This window comes from Bactrocera neohumeralis, chromosome 4, assembly GCF_024586455.1.
Source record: "Bactrocera neohumeralis isolate Rockhampton chromosome 4, APGP_CSIRO_Bneo_wtdbg2-racon-allhic-juicebox.fasta_v2, whole genome shotgun sequence".
Lineage (NCBI taxonomy): Eukaryota > Metazoa > Arthropoda > Insecta > Diptera > Tephritidae > Bactrocera > Bactrocera neohumeralis.
The window spans coordinates 21,688,165-21,705,985 of record NC_065921.1 but is presented as its reverse complement, the minus strand read 5'-3'; the positions used below and the strand labels follow the sequence as shown (position 1 = coordinate 21,705,985).

Sequence of the window (17,821 nt, the reverse complement as noted above, 5' to 3'; positions counted from 1 at the left end):
CGCAATGTGAATTAAAATGCAACAAATGGAAAATGTATTGTGTTTCAGAAAATGAAATAAAACTAAAAATAGTAATATCACAAACAAATAGATGAGATAAGCAAACAAACGACTGAATGCAATATTTTACGCAAAAAAGTTTAATGCAAAAAAATTTCATTACTGAATACACACTTTCGCAATTAGCAAACCTTAACATTAAAACCGAAATGCATTTAATGCGCGCATATCACGCATGCGCAACAGTTTCTTCTTTAACCCTCAAAGCATGCATCGTTTAGAGCGCCAGCTTTTTTCTATATTTTTTTTGATGGCTGGTAATCGCGCTGATAATCGTCTGATCGGCGCACGTTTTTACGCTTCAGTGAGCCGCCACGCAGCTGAGGGAGCAAGCAGGCGCAAACACACGTCAATGCATTTAGCGATTTAAATGCACATTACACACAAACATACATATATGCATAAGTACATGAGTGCACACACTCATGCATACAATGCTTTATTATGCACTTTCGCAATTTCCGTTGAATTAACTTCCGGTCGGAAGGGTGAAGTAAAATGCAAATTCGCAGTGCAACCTTTTGCCCACTTTAATTATTTCCGGTCAATTTTCAGCTAACTGTGCTAAATTGCCAAACTGCGGGGTTCGATTTCGTATGTTTATACCTACATATACATACATATGTATAAATTATATACAGATATATATAAACGAGTGCTTATAAATTCGTAAAACGATATGTTTCAAGCTTCTCACACTGATTACCTCATCAAATGCATGCAGCGCTAATTTTCAATGTCTGAAAATGCATGAAATCCATGTACATAATACACATCAGATATTTAAAATTGAATTGCATTCAAGCTTGCAACTGTAGCATAAACAATTTAACTTCGTTGCAATTGGAAATGAGTTGCTGGTCTATGCATTTGCCTCCAATTATTCGACTAATGATTTGTTAAACAATAAAAGGCATTTAAAACGATTTTAATTTGTGTGTGAAAAGCTTTAGAGATCATGGGAAAAATATACTTTCATACATACATATATATTTCAAAGAAGTATATGTAATATTTATCAATATTGTGAAATAAACCGTGAATGAATAATATCTTCACTTTTGAAAGATGTAGAGGATGATCCAAGAAGATGTACTTTTTCAATAGCCTTTTTTGACAAATTACGCGTGAGTTGTTTCAAGCTGTCATGTTATTTTTATTCAGTATAGTTGACATTTCGTTTACAAATCGTTCAACTTTATTACGAAATAAACGTAAAGAATGTGTTTCGCGCGCTACAGCATCACCCATCTTGAGACCGATCATTCAGTATTGGATAATATTCGTCGAAAAGTTCCAAGAAGATCCGACGTTTTCGAGCCAAATTTTCTTCAGCAATGAAACCCATTTCGGATAATTTCACGTTTTGTGCCACCGACAACGTGTGATATCACGCCGTTAGACATTTTCCTGTGGCGATATCTAAAGTCTAAAGTCTATGCGGATGATCCCGCTTCGTTTCTGGCCTTGGAGTAAAACACCACGCATATAATTCGCCATCGAAAATTGAACTCAACGGATAGATCATTTTTGTATTTTTTCTTAAAAAAAGTAGAGAACCTCAAAATGGATCACCATTTATAATTGGCTTTACTTCTTCGTTAGATGCTTGAATGAGCTACCCCTAAATCCTGCAAGAGCTGCACTTTTAGGGGAGTCATCGCATGTGACAGCATGTTTTTTAGGATTAATTTTCTACGACCAGTAAAGACATAGATCTGATTTTTATATCATTTTTTAACATATGTATATTTCGACAGCATAAAAATTAATTTCAAAAATATTTTGTGGTCATGTACTTACAATGTTCTTAACATCATGCCTCAAAAAAATGGGCACGCGATTCCGCCTCCTTGGCTTATTTGAAACAAAAAAATTAGCGACGTTTTATTATATAAGCCTAAATGCACGAATGATCTAATACCAAATGAATATACCAAAAATCGGACTTTTGGTAGACATTTGAAAAAAATTGCGCTGTTTGCGTGTTGTCTTTTTATTTTTGCTATAAAAAAACTTTGAGAATTTTTATAATCTCGCAACAATGTTGCTAACGAGAGTATTATAGTTTTGTTCACATAACGGTTGTTTGTAAGTCCTAAAACTAAAAGAGTCAGATATAGGGTTATATATACCAAAGTGATCAGGGCGACGAGTAGAGTCGAAATCCGGATGTCTGTCTGTCCGTCCGTCTGTCCGTCCGTCCGTGCAAGCTGTAACTTGAGTAAAAATTGAGATATCATGATGAAACTTGGTACACGTATTCCTTGGCTCCATAAGAAGGTTAAGTTCGAAGATGGGCAAAATCAGCCCACTGCCACGCCCACAAAATGGCGGAAACCGAAAACCTATAAAGTGTCATAACTAAGCCATAAATAAAGATATTAAAGTGAAATTTGGCACAAAGGATCGCATTAGGAAGGAGCATATTTGGAAGTAATTTTTTTGGAAAAGTGGGCGTGGCCCCGCCCCCTACTAAGTTTTTTTTACATATCTCAGAAACTACTATAGCTATGTCAACCAAACTCTATAAAGTCGTTTCCTTCAGGCATTTCTATATACAGTTTAAAAATGGAATAAATGGGATAATAACCACGCCCACCTCCCATACAAAGGTTATGTTGAAAATCACTAAAAGTGCGTTAACCGACTAACAAAAAACGTCAGAAACACTAAATTTTACGGAAGAAATGGCAGAAGGAAGCTGCACCCAGGCCTTTTTTAAAAATTGAAAATGGGCGTGGCGCCGCCCACTTATGGACCAAAAACCATATCTCAGGAACTACTAGACCGATTTCAATGAAATTCGGTATATAATATTTTCTTAACACCCTGATGACATGTACGAAATATGGGTGAAATCGGTTCGCAACCACGCCTTCTTCCAATATAAAGCTATTTTGAATTCCATCTGATGCCTTCTCTGTATAATACGAGTATAAACATTAGGAACCAATGATGATAGCGGAATAAAACTTTACAAAAATACGGTATTTGAAAAATATGTAAATGACGTATTATGAAATCTCGATTATCACTTTACCATGCGAGAGTATAAAATGTTCGGTGACACCCGAACTTAGCCCTTCCTTACTTGTTGATTATTATTCGATGATATACATGTGCTGAGTGTACTCTACAAATTTCAAGTTATTTAGTCAAGCCGTTTTTGAGATATGATGGAGGAAAGCTTGAAAAACACAATTTTGAGAAAATCATGTTTGAAGTTTCAAGTTCGCTTAAACAACTACTGAACAGCTTCTTATTCTAACTGAATGAATTAATTTTTAAAAATCATTTTCCTACCGTATTCTAGACATTTAAAGAAAACAATTTATGAAAAAGACATTGATTTTTTGAGCCCATCACATTGGAAGACCCTCTTAAGATGATTCCGACTGCCGAATGGATATTTTCATATAAATACTCCAAAAAACAAGTAAGACCATCCCCGTTACTTACTATAGGCATGTTTCTTAAGCTTCGGTAAGCAAGTCAAAATTCGGACATGTTATTATTGATTTAATGTTTACTAAATATAATCTCTGAAGAGATATATTCTATCATTGAAACCATTAAGACCTGTATATAAACAATTTGTTATTATTACAAGCTAGTTCTAACGGATATTTTCCTTGGTTTTCAGTGAGGTAATACTTTTTTCCGAGTTCATCTCTTTGATAGTTGTTTATACTCAGTTGGGTTTGGCATTTCACTGTAAACAGACTTACTTCGGAACAACGTCTGCAAATCGTGAAAATTTATTACGAAAATAATTATACGGTATCAATAGAAAAATACCCGAATGAATTCATCCGTTAACGCGCGAAACAATTGAAACTGTACCCATGCACTTTATGTAAGATTTTGCAAAAGGAGGTTGGGGTACGGGCTTTCAAAATCCAATTCGTGCAAGAATTGAAATCGAACTTGAGAGTCGTTCGGTGCAGGCGCCCAAAGCGAGATGGCCAATTTAGGTTGAATTAGTACATTGATAAACAAAATTGTCGTAATTGAGGTGATGATATCTGTAATCCACAAACCAAGTGCGGACGTCAGACACTGTTTGACAGAAGGGATCTTTGGTCTATATTTCTTCAAAAATGAAGTCGACCATAATGTTGAAATCAAACGCTTTGAAGCCAATATTAATGACTCTTTCGTGTCTAAATTGAAGAATGTTGAGGAAGTGACCTTAGGTTCCAATAAGACAGCGCTACATACCATACAGATCTTTAATCCATTTATTGAAGGAAACTTTTGGCGAGCGCTTTATCTTTAGTCGTGGGCTGTGGCGTGGCTATCGTGCCATTTAACACCGCTGTAGTAACTTTTGTGGGTTTTACTTGTCTCCGTAAATAAGTTCAAGACGATTGACTCAGGAAGGGAATATTCGGCGCGTTACTGCAGAGCTACGGTCCCAATTTCTACAAAAAAGTTCGAAATTAAGCCTTTCTGCTGGAATTTATTCGAGCCAGCTGCAGCGATCTCTTATATTAGGTTTGATGGTTGGTCCAGAGATCGCAATGCAATGCTTTGTGCAGCCATAAAAATATATCGTCTGTAGTACGAACTTATAAGTCAGCAAAACACCTTGTAGACAAGAAATATTTATTTAGGCGTTTAGTTTCTATTCTCGACAGTTCAGTAAGATATCTGAATAATAATTTCTTTGAAAAAGCTGCAATCCGAAGCAATAAATGTGCTGTTACCTAAATGGCCGCAAACTCGGCTTAAAAAGGGACTACAATAGTCAGTGACTCTGAAGTTGATAGAAAGTTCCTGACTATATATCCCTCCATCAAACTATCAAACTTTCCCCAAGCTTTGATCCATTCGTAAAGAAATTCACACTGTCTCTCTCTTCCAACAACTTCTACTCACCCACAACTCTCTCGCCAGAGTTCGGTTTGGCGACTACATGATCCAAGTATGAAGTCAAAGAGTGATCCGGTATGAAGTCAAAGAGTGTGAGAATTTTCGAATGTTCAGACATGTTTTCATTTAGAAACAGAGATTCTCTACTTTCTTAGCAACTTTCGCCGCCATACACCTTCCAGCGATATCTATAGGCAATAAATATATGCAAAATGGCATTAGTGCTATGGTTGGAGTAGACCTTAGAGCACCACATACGGTGATGAGTACTGCTCGTTGGACGATCTTCAGCTTCCTTTCAAGTGTGGTTATTTCGAGGGCCCTCTACCAGACAAAAACCCCACAGAACAGAATGGCGTTGCACTAAACTCGGTGAGAGACCATAGCTTTTGCTAACGGCTGCTCTGCAGCAGTCCAAGGCAATCGATGCCTTCTTTGCTCTCGATATTTCCTATGAAAGTTTCCTATCTAAGACGAGTCCTAATTATTATTTGTAATAAAGTTCACTTTTTGGCCATAACATTAAATTATATGTATTTTAAAATTCCTTGGAAACCGCATGTCTAAAAAAACACCTTTAGCAATACGAAATATATTGCTTTTTTATCCTAATATAACATATGGTCGTAGAGGCCTTATTGAACAAGGTGATCAGAGAGATTGGTTCAGAATCCGCCATTTTGTTTCAGAATTTCAAAATAATTTATATACTCTAACAGATGTATTAGGGTTAAATCAGGTAATGGTTAGGTAGAATAGTACCGCAAGTATACTGAAATGAAAATTGAAATTCCAAGAAAAAGGCAGTTAGTTTCGCCGTCTGTCTTATGTCTACTTGTGCAGTATAAACCCAGCCACACGCCCTTCATATGAAATAATTTCGACGCATGTCGTGTAGCGTTCACTATTGATAATGTTATCGAAATAACTCGTTAACAAAATTAGTACGGAGGGATAAAAACACCCACATAAAACCCATCGACTCAGATATACATATGTTACATATCCATTATAACATCACTAATCATAGCACGACATATGTCTATGGATATATATTAGCTAAAATCTATAATTTTTTCAAAACTTATAGAAATATTTTCCAACTTCCCCAGCTATATCATATACGTATTACACCTCAACTAAGCCCGAGCAATTGACTTTTGACTAAAATCCAATGACGTGTAGAGATTATGAATATTACAAAATGACTTCAATTGACCAGATAAAAGCACGTTTTCACACAAACAAATACATGCTTACTTGTATGAACCCTCTTCAACAAAATAATCACAAAACAAAAATCAACCATTAATTGACCTAACGAAGGCGCCAGACAGTCACCAGTGCAACTAAAAATAATACACAAACACACACAAATAATAAAATCATCAACTGCGCGACTGAAGTACCACAATCGAAAACACCATCAGTGACAGCAGTGCTCGAGCTAGGCACTTTTATAAAAAATATAATTATTTTTCAAAAAAGGAAATTTGAAAAGGGTTGCTTTACATGCATTCTAGCACTCGAAGGAATTAGAGCAGCAACACAAAAAACCAAAACAAAGCAAACGAAAAACAGGCGGCATTGAAATGAATAGACAAAAAATCCATAAATCAAAATCGGGAAATAATGAGAAAAAGGATAAATGCATACAAAACTGAAATTACACACACAACAACAATGAAGGAAGCGGAAGAGTGCAATCATTAAAATTAGAAATTAGGGTTGCAGTGTGGCACATGTGCGTTCGATCGGCCGCTCGCCTGATGGTGCCGTTAAGGACGGTAGAGTAGTGAGCACTCAACAATCGACAGATTGCGTCGTGAAGTGCTGCGAATGATGCACTGCCACCGGTGTTGTTTTGCTATTGCATTTGGTTGATGTGTTGGTGGTGGCAACAATGTCTGATGCGTGCCAGAAATGGTATTTTTTCGAAATTAGAACGATCTAACGTAGGAAATGCAAGAGCGTTAATTTTTGTCCCTCTTTTGTTACCGTTTTAATTAGTATTCAAAGTGAAAAAGCCTGTAAAAATCACCAAAAATAACAAAAAAAAAATAAATTTGGTTGTGATTCATTTTGTTGATTTTTGGTTGAATCACTTGTGTTGTGTAATAAATTTCAATTTTAGACAAAAACATATAAAAAATAAATTATAAAAAAGTGTTGGTTAATTTTGGAAACACGTTTTCATGTTCTTTTCTAACGCTTTGAATACCGTTGTCGCAACAACCACAAGGCAGATGTTATGCAAATATGGCATTATTCAAGTGTATTGTTCGGCTATATTTGTTCGTGTCGAACGGTAAAGAGTTCTCTTTGTGTAGGGAGGAAAGTCGTCATCATTTGTATTTGAAATGTACGTTAATCCAAATGAAATTTCTTCTTTTCCATAAAAGCAGTTGCAAACTCATTAAACGTTATAATTAGAAGAGTTTCTTAATGAGTAGCAAAAAAAACTTTTTATTTTACTTACCGGGCATCTGTATATATGTACATAGATCGGCCAAATAAAAATCTGGAAAAAATAAAAATAAATATAAGAAATTGTTTTCTAATCGATTATTTAAATCATATCGAGGTATGTACTTAGGCATGCCATAAATTCAGTTACAAAGTTTGCAACACAGTGAGGATAAATTTGCACAAAATAGTGCAATAGTTTGGGGAGCTCAAAAAATCGTATTGCGGCGATTGCTTACATAAATAAAAAGAAATTTAAGAGCCATAAAAATTGCAGAAAGTAACCATTTTACAGATGAAAGTTCAAAGTTCCAGCTGTTGTAATGGTTTGGTGGAGAGTTTCCTTAAAGGCGTTACCTGTCTCCAGTTCTGTGAAAAAGAGTTTAAAACTGGAGCAAGAAAGTACCAGCAAGATGTTTTAGAAGGCGTGGTGAAGTTGTTAAGCAATACTCTCTTCGATAGAGAGCAAAATTATAATCCAGCACACAAGGCAAAACCCACTCAACAGTGGCTTCAAAGCAATACTAGTACGAGTATTCGTTTCAGAGCTGCAGATGATTGGTCGTCTGGATTCCAGACTTGAATTCATTGGACTAGAGTTTATGGTCAGAGTGAGAGCACATGGCCTGTTGAATATCCTGCAGAAAATCTCACAAAATTTTTAATTTTGTTCTGCATCGTCAATACCAAAAGCAACTGTGGGTACTGATTTTGTTTAAGGGCTTTCCTCGGGTAAAAACGGCATTTCTTTTAACAATTTTTTTCTAATATAAAAAATTAAATATTTTTTAGAATTTTTTATTGTACAACATACATTATTAACAAAGAAATTGTGAAATTTTTGGAAAAAATATTTTAAAATCGCTATTGCGACGCCATTTCCGATGACCCGTCGGAAAAAAATGCGCCCGCGTTTGGCAGGATAACTCCTTACAGGATCATCTAAAGTGAAAAATATGTGTTTTAGTTAAAACCTTAACTTAGAACTTGGACGAAGGAAAAAACTGAAAATTGGAATTTTTGGCAGACATTTTTACAAAAAAAATTAAAATTTCAGTGAAAATTTCGTGAAATTTTTTTTTCAAATAGTTGCAACCGAAAAAAATTGCTTTGTCCAAGTCTTTAAAAATGTATCTCAAAGACCTATGTAAAATATTTCATGAAGATCGGTTGAGTAGTTCTCGAGAAATCTTGCCAACCAACTTCGAAAATACAGTTTCGAGAAAACCGCGTTAAAAACCGGCGCACAAGGTCTCAAGGCTGTATCTCCGAAACTATTACTCAAATCAACTTGAAAATTTAGGTCAATATTCTAGACGTGTTGTAGAATTGAATAAGACAATAAAAAATCGATTTTTTTGAAACCCGTAAACCCATGTAACCTCTTAATGACCGAATCGTGAATACTGAAGTCATTCACCCATATTTTAGTGTTATTGGTATGTATTGTAAATATTTATGCCTCAAACTTTCAAAGAAGTAGAACAGTGAGTTTGCATAGGCAGAGGTCACAATTGGCGAAAGACCTTCTCGGTTGAGTCCGAAAGAAAAGTGTAAGCTAATACTGCGGTTTCTTTAGCAATAATTTTCTTTCCATAGGAACTAGAGTAAATTTAGACTTAGACTTCAAAAGAATATAGTACTTTATCATAGAATTTCTAACTAAAGGAACAAGAACGAATGCAACACCGAAATATAATACTTTCATGACTCCCAAAATTTCGTAGCGACTCTACACAGCTTCGTGATAGTTCCTAAAATGTCAGACGGAAAATGAGTTAAAAACTGTTAGAAGTTCCATATTAAGATTAACTCTCATAAGAACCAATACTGATGAGTTTACCACAGATTCAATCAGTTGACAATATCTTTTCTTCAATACATTATTTATTTCGAGTGTCAATGACATTCACTCTGGAAAAGTCTTTTGTTTATTTTTACTATCACAAATCTAAAAGGAACAACAAAGCGGCAGGGGCCGACGGATTGCCGGCCGAGCTATTCAAACACGGCGGCGAAGAACTGATAAGGAGCATGCATCAGCTTCTTTGTAAAATAAGGTCGGACGAAAGCATGCCCAACGATTGGAATTTAAGTGTGCTATGCCCAATCCATAAAAAGCAGACCCCACATTCTGCGCCAACTACCGTGGGATTAGCCTCCTCAACATCGCATATTAGGTTCTATCGAGCGTATTGTGTGAAAGATTAAAGCCCACCGTCAACAAACTGATTGGACCTTATCAGTGTGGCTTCAGACCTGGAAAATCAACAAACGACCAGATATTCACCATGCGCCAAATCTTGGAAAAGACCCATGAAAGGAGAATCGACACACACCACCTCTTCGTCGATTTCAAAGCTGCTTTCGACAGCACGAAAAGGAGCTGCCTTTATGCCGCGATGTCTGAATTTGGTATCCCCGCAAAACTAATACGGCTGTGTAAACTGACGTTGAGCAACACCAAAAGCTCCGTCAGGATCGGGAAGGACCTCTCCGAGCCGTTCGATACCAAACGAGGTTTCCTATCGTGCGACTTCTTCAACCTGCTTCTGGAGAAAATAGTACGAGCTGCAGAACTAAACAGAGAAGGTACCATCTTCTATAAGAGTGTACAGCTGCTGGCGTATGTCGACGATATTGATATCATCGGCCTCAACACCCGCGCCGTTAGTTCTGCTTTCTTCAGGCTGGACAAGGAAGCACAGAAAATTGGTCTGGTAGTGAACGAGGGCAAAACGAAATATCTCCTGTCATCAAACAAACAGTCGTCGCACTAGCGACTTGGCTCTCACGTCACTGTTGACAGTCATAACTTTGAAGTCGTAGATAATTTCGTCTATCTTGGAACCAGTATTAACACCACCAATAATGTCAGCCTGGAAATTCAACGCAGGATAACTCTTGCCAACAGGTGCTACTTCGGACTGAGTAGGCAATTGAAAAGTAAAGTCCTCTCTCGACGAACAAAAGCCAAACTATATAAGTCGCTCATAATTCCAGTCCTGCTATATGGTGCAGAGGCTTGGACGTTGTCAGCAACTGATGAGTCGACGTTGCGAGTTTTCGAGAGAAAAGTTCTGCGAAAGATTTATGGTCCTTTGCGCGTTGGCCACGGCGAATATCGCATTCGATGGAACGATGAGATGTACGAGATATACGACGACATTGACATAGTTCAGCGAATTAAAAGACAGCGGCTACGCTGGCTAGGTCATGTTGTCCGAATGGACGAAAACACTCCAGCTCTGAAAGTATTCGACGCTGTACCCGCCGGGGGAAGCAGAGGAAGAGGAAGACCTCCACTCCGTTGGAAGGACCAAGTGGAGAAGGACCTGGCTACGCTTGGAATATCCAATTGGCGCCACGTAGCGAAAAGGAGAAACGACTGGCGCGCTGTTGTTAACTCGGCTATAATCGCGTAAGCGGTGTCTACGCCAATTAAGAAGAAGAAGAATCTAAAAGGAAATGAGTGAGAGATTGAAATTTATAATGGTGCGTAGAGCAAAAAAACAGTCTACATGTTATTGAGAGAGCGGTTAAACGAAGAAGGTTGCCATTTTTATTCCGACATTCGAGAAAAAAGAAACATATTTTAATCATCGAAAATACCTTCTGAGTTTTTCAAAATATTCTCCATTAAGATCTATACACTTTTTCATGCATTTCAACCAATTCTCAAAGCACTTTTGCCACTCTGATTGAGGTATCACCAAAATATATCTTTTGAACGCATCAACCGCCTCTTCAATTGTCAAAAAGAAGTTATTTGGTGCCACTTCAGGACTGTGCGTATAATGACTCATCAAATCGATGTTTTGGGTGCTCAAAAATGGAGTTGTTTTAGTCGATGTGTAAGAGTTAGCATTGTCGCGGTAAAGAGTGATCTTCGACGGTTGGTTTTTCCGATTTCTTAAAAGGCAACTAACAAGTAAATGGTTGCTTACGCACCAGCCCACTAGTCAATTTGCACACAGCATTACTGTTTCCGGACCAAGAACTGATTTTGGATGACTTCCATGAAATTCGTCTTGGATTGAGCTACGACCTCGATTGGATTCACTATCCTCGATAAAAATTCACCCTTAGTGGATCTCCATTAAGTTCATCTATGCACTCTTGGTGAATTATTTCATGTCGAAAGTTGTCAAAAATAATCTCCCGAAAATTTTCGCAATTTAATTCCATTTTTTAGTTAAGAAGATTTTTTTTTAATTTTTTCACTCTTTTAAAAAGCCGTCCATGGTAATAAAAAATGTGTTTAGTGTGTGGACTAGAGATAATTTTAAACAAAACAATCTTCCTTACTGCCAGACTTTTTTAAGAGGTCTTCCCGGAGATTGGCTACAGAACCAAAGGAATCCAAAAATTTTCCAAATGAGTAACCTGCTTATAACATAAAGTGCATAATTTTTTGTAAGTGTATATTATTTTTATATCCTCAAAATTTTCAAAAAAAGGCTTCCCAAAAACTCGTTTTACTTGTGTTTTTAGATGAGTGCCTAAAATTTCACTGAAGGTATTTAACACCTATGGTAAAGTCAAGAAGTATCTCTGTATTAATTGTAGTTGTTACTATGCTCAGGGTTTTTGCTTCTTGCAAAAATTTCCTAGTAATTATTTTACCTATCTAGCTGAATATTATACTTGAATTATGTTTCCTTAACCATCCTAGCCTAATAGAAATATCTGTCTATTGTATTTATATAATTTTGTTTTGCTTCTGGTTCTGAAAAAACAGAAATATATTGGGTAATCAGGCGCACAAAGTACAATTTGATATCAATATAAAGTTAAAGTACAAATGCCAATATATAGTACATATTACATAAACGAAGTAGGAGTAGAAACGGAATTGAGGATCCATACACCGCAATCGTATTCAATTAAAAGTGTGCCAGATTAGTATGTGACAGCCTATAAAACTGTCACATTACCTTACTCAACGGCTATTGTTTAGATTTTCACTCTAAAGCAATTCAAAACATATCAAATTTCATACTAAAACATGCGACATAACAACAAAATGGAAATAAGGTAGCAAAACGGATAAAAACCGTGCTATATGCTCTCGTGGATATATCCACACATATGTACATTTAGTACCCGCTGCGTGCATTTGCTTCTTCATGCAACCGAGTCTCCATGTGCGAGTGTAAAGCAAATGCGAACACGCATGAAATCGATTTGCAACGAGGCAAATGCACTTCAGTTGTTGACAAGTGCAGCGACGCATGCGCACTTGAAGCTACCCGCAGAGGCCCACACCTTCCGTAGTACATACATATGTATGTATGTATGTATGTATGTACATATAGTGCACATTTGGACACAAAGAACGAAAGATATTTCTTACATTTACCTTTTTTGTATAAATATTTAGTTACAAAACCATTTTTTAATGCGTCAGTGCGTATTTCTGTGGAAATGTCGGCCAAGCGGTAATAATTGCAGCACTTGACTTGTACGTAGGCCGTTAAGGGGAAACCTTAGAAGCAAATAATGTTTAAACAGAGCGACGCTGGAAGTGGGTGTCACACTAATTGTTGTACGCTAAAGTGTGTAGAAAATTATGATAAAGAAGGAATGTGAATGAGTTGACAAAATAGTAAAAAAGTAGCAGTCAGGAAAAATATATTTTTTTTGTTTTCAAAAAACTTAAATTTCTCAAAATTTTTTATTGTATTTATTTTAAGAAAAATAATATTTTTCAAAAACGTAAAACTTCTCATAAAAAAATGTTTTTTTTTTCAAACTTTAAAAACTTAAATTTCTCAAAACTTTTTCGTTGTATTTGTTCTTTAATTTTTTTTATTAAAAATAATTTTTTCCAAAAATGTAAAATTGCTCCAAAAAAAAAAATTTTTTTCTCAAACTTTATAAAACTTCAATTTCTCAAATTTTTTTCATTGTATTTGTCTTTTAATTTTTTTTTCAAACTTATTTCCCTAAAAGACAAATACAGACATAGTTTTCGTAAAATTGTTAATTATATCAGTAAAACTCATTTTTGATTAATTTGATCTTAATTCATTATTTGAGAACTTTTTGTAAGTAAAATTTTGTCAAACATTTTTTTTTGAATTCATTTTCTATCTCAATATTTTTATGTTATTGTTCTCTATTTTTTTTCAAAAGTCAATCAATTTAAAAAAAAAATTAAAATTTCTCAAAATTTTTTATTTGTATTTTTTTCAAGGCAAATAATTTTTCTCAAAAAAGTAAAATATTTAAAAAAAATTCTTGTCTAACATTTTTTCTCAACATGTCTCTGTTTTCTTTTAATTATATTTCTAAAACTAAGGTTACCTTTTTTAGTACATTTATTGTTACTTTAATAGTAATTCATTATTTGAGAACTTTTTGTAAGTAATATTTTGTCAAACATTTTTTTCTCTAACTTATTTTTTATTAATATAGTGTTGTATGTTATAGTTTTTTCTCAAATTTTTTTCTGGAATGTTTTTTTTTTATTTTTTTACATTTCTGCCAATTTTTTTTTATATTTGAATTTTTTTTGAGGTTTCTCAAAATTTTTTTTCTCAATCTTATTATCAATCTTAGTATATAATTTTTTTCTATTCCTAAACATTTTGTTTAGTTTTTTAAGGACGGATTTATATTTTTAATAATTATTAATTATTTGCACACTATTTTTGTTTTAATACAAAACACTAGTAGCCGATTAGTGTCTGTTTAACAATAACAAAAACATTTCAAAACTTTAGTCTTCATTAATTTATGACTTAATATCGCCGAAAAAGTTGAAAACAAATATTTAAAGTTAATTCATTGACAAAAATTAGTGGGCGTCTGCCTGAACTTTTTATTGCTTATATGTACATATTTATGAATATTTATTATCTGTATATAAATATGTACATACATATATACATATGTACATATCACATTTGTGTTTTACTAATCAGCTAATGAGCGTTATTTACTTTTTTTTCTATTTACACACGTAAACAAATTTGCCCACAAATGCGCTCAAATAGTTGGCAACGCCATCACATGTTCGAACGAATGGTTGTAAGCGCATCGGTTGCGTTGAAATAGCTTCAAACTTGTTTTGTTTTGTTGCGCTACACTGAGTTCGTGGTTAACTCGATTGGCGAGATAATAAATAACAAAAATATTTGAATGAAATTTATAAATCATCTGGATATAAAAAATACTTTCATAAATTTATTTGAAAGAACAACTCTTAAATGGAACAATTAAAATCAATAATAAGCTGAATTGAGCCGGGAGTCCATTTGGTCAAATGAGAAAAAAAAACACAGGTGAATTTTTATAGCATTTAAAAGTAAAAAATATCTTTAACTCGATTTTAATGGGTAAATTTGTATGACACCCATATGATATAGTAGTTCTATCTGAACGATTTCATCGTAGATTATAGCGTTGACTTGGACAATCATTTGTTCAGAGTTTTGTGAAAATGAAAAGTTTCCCATACAATAATTTCATTTCGATCGATCAAACTGTATGGCAGCTACATATATCCCTTAGTGGTCCGATGACCGCGATTCCGCAGCTTTTTGTGAAGAAAAGTACGTGTGTAATATTTCAGATCTCAAGAACTGAATTACTAGTTCGTGTATATACAGACAGATGGGGAGACAGACGTACATATATAGCCGAATCGACTCAGCTCAACATGCTCATCATTTTTACTCAAATATATATTTCATAGGGACTTCGACGCTTTCCTCGTGATGTTATAAACTTCGTGACAGAATTAATATACCATTTTTGGTGTTTATAAAGCTTGATATCGTTTCACTAATCATAAGTTAACCTTGAATCGGGTATATGCAATTTCCAAGGCAACCCGTTACGCAATTTTGAACTTGACCCGGTTTCGGATAGGGCCAAGAGCTGTTATTTCCGCGATTTAACCTTGTTTGATTAGTTAGGTTAAGAGATGGATCTTGACTGAGTTATCATACGGACAACTTATAACACCGGCCCGTATAGATCATAACCTCATTTGATAAGTTTTCAGATAAAACAATTTTTTTTAGCAGAATCGTAAATTATGAAAATTCAAATACAAATTCTCTCAAATTACATTTTTCTTTTTTTTTTTTTTTGGAATTTAACCTTTGGCGTTTTTCGACTATGAAACCGTATATTCAAGTTATATCAAGTTAGGAATTCATAAAATTTGAACCTCGAACTCAAAGGTTTAAAATTCCAAAAAAACCTGGCAGATTGTAAGCCATAAAGCATCTTAAGTGTTAAAACATTTTTTTTTAAACACAAAAATTTGCCTTTCATATAATATATTAATTATCATTCTTCGCTTACCCACGAACGAAATTTAGCCCCATGACTTTCACAATTCGTATTATAAAGAGTATTCAAAATCCACAACCCACCGCTGCCGATTGTAGCTCAACAACACGTTCCCATCAGTGCATTGCATGTTGTAAACACAAAACCAGCTACGGTGCTAAGTCAACACATCTTCATTTCCGAGCCACCACCACCAGCGCCACTTCTACCACCAAAGCACCGACCAACGATCGACCAACCAACTAACTCCACAAACGTTAAACGGTGGTGACGAACCACACAACACAAGTGCCGCGAAGCAACCAAGAGCAGCTCAATTTCAATTGCTGGCATTCAGTACGATTTAAGCCGCCAAACGAAGTGAAACGTTCGAAGCGACATAACGCTGTGTGTACCTGTGAAATTAGAAATTACGAGTTGTTCAAACGTCATCCTCGCATCGAACTGCGGCACAACAAGAAACGTAAGCAGAGTCCCTCCTTTAGCCCGTAAAATAGTGGAGGACGCTGATTTTTAATTGAAGGGCAGTGTTTATGAAGAGAAGGGTCGGCGCAGTGAGTTCTGTGCGCATGTGCAATTGATGACAAACGAAGCAGGGGAGATTTACTAATTCTAAAACACAAACGACAAACAAAATAAACGAAGTGAAACACAAATAGAAGCATATAAAGCATACAAAATCTAAACAAAAACAAAATAAACAGGAAAAAAAGAAGAATTTATTTCCTTCAGATTTTTACTCTCAGAGCACAAGTCTAAATTGACTCGAGGTTTGTTTACATTTTTTAGTTACTCAAGTGAAGTGGATTTCCTGTTTGTTGTAGTGTCGTTTCGGAAGTGAATTGGTACATAAAGAATAATAGATTTGAAAAATTCCAACAGTTGAAAGTCGAAGCCGGCATTGAAGTCGAAAAATAAATAAAAAACGACAGAAGAAATTTAAAGCAATTTGTATGTTGATAATTGGGACGCAAGTGTGTCTGGTGAAACGTAATAAAAAGCAGTGAAAAATGTTTTAAAAAGATATATACATACATACATATTTGAAAAAAGTTTAAAAAAAAGCAAAAAAAAATTCGAAACTAAATATTGACTACGAACACTTGAAATAATCGACGCGTTAACGGCAAACAACAGTAAAGGCTATTATGCACAGTCTTCAATCGTCTAACGTTAAAGTTGTGTTGACATTTCGCTATTTCAACGCTCAGCATTAAAGCGTTAAATTTACGGTTTTTGCCAAATACCATTTCGAAATAAGTTTTTTTTCTGTGCGGTGCTGGAATTGTCAACTGACCGGTGACCGGCGTCGTTACACTGCCGCTGATTTTGTGCCTTTCTGGCGACAAGTGATTTGATTTGCTGGCGTTGACAATTGAAAGTGATTTATCGAAGTTTTGTGTTTGACGTCAATACAACCGATTGCTGGATTTTGCAATTTGGAAAGTGTGGCAATACTATTAGTTTGAGTGTGAAATCAAAAAATATTTTTTATTGGTGGAAATAATAATTTGATTTATGCTGGATATTTCGAAAGCAGAACAATTGGTTTATTGAGTTTGGTTGTTTTTGGTAAGATTTTAATAATTTTTTTATAATAATTTTTTTTTTATTTTATTATTATTTAATTTTTTTAATAATTTTTTTATTAAAAAAATTTTTAATTTTTTTTTAATTTTAAATTTTTATTTTAATTAATTTAATTAAATATTGCAAAAATTTTTTAAGAGACTATATATACACAACATTAAAAAACCTAATTAAAATATAGTTTCCTAAGTAAGTTACATTAAGTATTTGAGGATAGATAGGGTAGGTCAAATCAAAAAGATGAAGCATCACTGATACTGTCGGGATATATCCCACTAAAAAATGTAACTGAATAAGAAAAATAAATGATATATATATATATATATATATATTACAAAAAATTTCAAATAATAACTTGGTTTTGATCGGTCAGATTGTTGCTATATGCAATTTATTCGAGAACTGCACCATTACCTTAGATAAAAACCCAAGCAAATCCAACCCAAAGCGTTCCCACGACAGTCGGGTATACGAAACCGGTACGGACTCGGATTTTTTATCCGATCAAAAACTATCAACT

General features: G+C 34.7%; 1 protein-coding gene across 1 annotated transcript in view; it reads left to right on the top strand.

Moving 5' to 3' along the window:
- Positions 1 to 15,930: 15,930 nt before the first annotated feature.
- Positions 15,931 to 17,821, top strand: part of LOC126756029 (uncharacterized) — an 84,746-nt gene continuing 82,855 nt past the window's right edge. The window contains exon 1 of the mRNA XM_050468822.1: positions 15,931 to 17,283. The gene's annotated coding sequence lies outside the window, so the exon portion shown is untranslated. The remainder of the gene's footprint in view (positions 17,284 to 17,821) is intronic.